A 3,626-nucleotide genomic window follows, 5' to 3' on the forward strand; every position below is an offset into this window, starting at 1 on the left:
TCAAATAAATAACATAACAGTTATTAATACATAAGTGATACTTACAAAGAAGAATTGCTCCATCCGGTAGAATTTATTTGTCTTACTTTCCTTTTAGTCCCAAAAAGAATGTCTCTTTCCTTTTTTAAGCAACTCTTCAATTTCAATTTTTTACCTCAAATGTTTAAAAACAAAAGATTAGATGACATTTTGGTCCATTTGACATAACTTTTAGACCACAAGATTCAAAATTCTTTTATATTTTTTTAAACTTCATGTCAAGTCAAAATAGGACAAACAAATTGAAACAGGGAGAGTATTATATAAACAGCGAGACAGAAAACGTGAGCTTTTGTTACAGGTAAATAGATGTATTTTCAGCTAAGACAAACACTATTGAATACCTTGTAATAGCGAATCAACTGTGACATTTTAAGTTAGAATATATGGTATCCAATATACTGTTTCGATCATCCCTATTATCAACATTAATTATAGTTTTTGTGTTTAAAACAAATTACCAACTTGTTCAGGTAATTGTTTAAGACTTTTAAGATGATTGAAGTGTATATTCATTGTTATAAATTACTATCTAGCGATTACATTAGTGAAATTAGATAGACCAATTAAAAGTCTTAGGGCTCTCAAGCCATAAACTACCATCAGATATCCATCAACAGGATATTTGACACTTTGAAAAAGTGAGAAAAACAGGGAGAAGTCATGAAGATAGTTCAGAAACTAACCCAAACAGTGGGAACCAAACTTTTTAGCAAAAAGGATAGAACCTGCAACCTTCCTTCAAGGCATGCAACGCTCTCAATTTTTTTTGTCGACATTCCTGTTGCAAGTAGTTCTCAATTTGTTAAAGTAATAGTCACAATTTTTTTCTCTAAAAGTCACGCGTTATATTCTACTTTTTTGCTGGACACAAAGTCAGGACAAACAATATCAAACTGTAGTTGAACTACATTCATACAAAGTATACACATCTCAAGTGAACTTTTTGGACATAACCATAAGTAACACACATATTGCTCACTAATCTTGTCCAATAAAACTAAGTAATGTAACATTCAGATTGATGATTGGCAGAGGAGTATGTTACAGTAAACCTGATGAGAAAAATAAGAAAATTTGAAATAGTGTAGTGCTTTGTCATACTATCGAACACCTTAGGTGCATCAACATTTAAAAAAGGAGCAGCCAAAATGTTCACCATTAGAGACATGCTCCATTAGTGAGTTTATACATTTTTGAGAACATCGAAAATTAATTGAGATGTATACAAACTTACAACAAAGGAAGAAGCAACCCAATTTTTTTTTGGGTTATTATAAACAATGAGAGTACAGTCTCACCAATACAAAGAGCTAAGATAAACACCAAGATAGAGAAATGTAGTAACTTCTAAAATGTTTGATACAGAAAAAACCTGATGAAATTGAGAGCCACAAAAGCAAAAAAGATTGTAATAGAATTATGGATAGTACACATAATTTGATTATGGACAGAGTCGGATATGAGCAAGTATAATGTTATGCTAAGGAAAAAGTAAAACAAACTCTTACAATCAAATTACAGAAGATGAAACACAGTTTAAGAGTGTAATTTGTTTTCCAATATTGAAATCGTAGACCAAGAAATCAGCAACTTACCCTATGAGAAATGGAGAAATTGGGAAGATATTTTGAATATGAAGTTCCTACGCTTCATCCCTGCAAACGTATCAAAACAGCATCAAATTAAATCTAAATTCAGTTCATGAAACATAGCTACAACACAAAAACCGAATAGATCAACAAATTGAATGAAAAATCAAACCATTCGAATAATAAGTGGACAAAATAAGACCTAAAATCAAAACAAAAAAATAAAATCAAAGTACCACTTAAATTTTCGAGACAAAACTTATGAGGATAGTGGGAAAAAACCTAAACATCAACGATTGAAAGAAGAAGGTGGAAGAATGACTAAAGTTTCACCGGACATCCAAAGCCTTCTGTGAAGATGAAGATGCACAATTAGGTCAGTCAGTACAAAGTACTTTTTTATTAATAAATGGGATGGAAAAGATGATCAGAACTCAGTACACGTGATTTGCTTACAAAAGTACACGTATTAGCAGATGGGTCCAATATAAATGAAAAATGAGGTGATAACAGTTGTATCCCACATTAGCTAGTAAAAAGACAAAAACACATGTCTAGAAAAGGTGCATACACGTCGTGACGTGATTGTGGGAAATTGCTAGTACAAATACTATTTCCTTGGGTACAACAATATGATGCAATGTTCGTCCTTTAGAAGTGCCATTCTAAATAATAAGGGTAAGGTAATGTGCAGTACTACTTCAGTACACGTGTTCTCTTGCAAAGGAAAAGAAGTACACGTGGTTAGAAGTACATGTACTTTATGAAAAAGGCAAAGTAGTACAATTTAACTTGCTTTTGGTACAATTTTATTATGCTGTGTTAGTCCTCTTCAACCGTCCCTTCTAAATAAGGGTAAAAAAGGTAATAATAAAATATATCATATTTTGTAAGCATTGTTGTTTTAGAAATTAGTCAAATTGGTATTTGAATAAATATACATGTGTGTGTGTCATGTGTACATTTTGTACATTTAGACTAGCCCCGATAATTGCATTTGGCCGATGGGACAAATATGAAAGAAGCCCACAAGTAGAATAATAAGGAATGTATACATAGTATATATGGATCTATGTATATATCTCTAATACATAATTATAGATTTTATATATATATATATACTATTTATATATTATTTATATAATATCGATACATTACCTATACACAGGGGCGGACCCACATGGGCCTCTCCGGGTGCTCGAGCACCCATTAACCTTCTATCGAACCTCTATATATTTATATAGAAATTAAGACAATAGTGTATAAAATTAAAGGCGAGCACCCATGCAACAAACGGTTCAGTTGGCACGTTGGTCGTAAGTGGGTGCTCAAGTTTATGTTAAAAATAGTGAGCACCTATAGCGGTAAAATCCTGGATCCGCCACTCCCCATACACATGTCATTTTAGTTGAAGTTTTATTTGTCACTGGTACATATACATAAGAATTCCATGTATAAATAACCACTAGCGATGCTTTAATTTTTTTGCCACATTTACATAATAAAAATAATGGAGAAGGGCAAAAAGCACCTCTAAACTATACTCTACATCAACCTATTTTGCTAAATATACCTCTTCACCCACCTTTTTCCTCAGTTATACTCTTGAACCTAATAACTTTAGTAATTACTACAATAACTATGGTACTTGTTGCAACAACTACGATAGTTGCTGCAATAGTTATGGTATTTGTTGCGGCAACTTCAACAATTGTTTGAATTATTGCCGCAATTTCAGCAATTGTTGAAATTGTTATAGCGACTTTGGGAAAATGCATAAGTACCCCCCAGCCTATGTCCAAAATCCCTAAGACACACCTAACCTTTACTAAGGTCCTATTACCCCCCGAACTTATTTTATATATAATTTTCTACCCCTTTTCGGCCTACGTGGCACTATCTTGTGGGCCCAGCGCGTGTTGACAATTTTTTCAAGGATAGTGCCACGTAGGCCGAAAAGGGGTAGAAAATTATATATAAAATAAGTTCGGGGGG

At 32.9% G+C, this 3,626-nt stretch overlaps 1 long non-coding RNA gene across 7 annotated transcripts in view; it reads right to left on the minus strand.

Moving 5' to 3' along the window:
- LOC102596774 (uncharacterized) overlaps positions 1-2,065 on the minus strand; it is a 5,239-nt gene extending 3,174 nt beyond the window's left edge. For 2 of the 7 annotated variants that reach the window (XR_001473859.1, XR_001473858.1), the window contains exons 1-4: positions 1,914-2,062; positions 1,638-1,697; positions 726-820; positions 46-154 (exon numbers count right to left, since the gene is read on the minus strand). This is a non-coding gene — a long non-coding RNA (uncharacterized lncRNA). Of the gene's footprint in view, positions 1-45; positions 155-725; positions 821-1,637; positions 1,698-1,867 lie in introns of all 7 variants that reach the window. The other 5 variants (XR_001473861.1, XR_367527.2, XR_001473857.1 and 2 more) reach the window with 4 other exon arrangements.
- Positions 2,066-3,626: the final 1,561 nt, after the last annotated feature.

The sequence above is a fragment of the Solanum tuberosum genome, unplaced genomic scaffold (assembly GCF_000226075.1).
Source record: "Solanum tuberosum cultivar DM 1-3 516 R44 unplaced genomic scaffold, SolTub_3.0 scf00122, whole genome shotgun sequence".
Taxonomy (NCBI): Eukaryota; Viridiplantae; Streptophyta; class Magnoliopsida; order Solanales; family Solanaceae; genus Solanum; species Solanum tuberosum.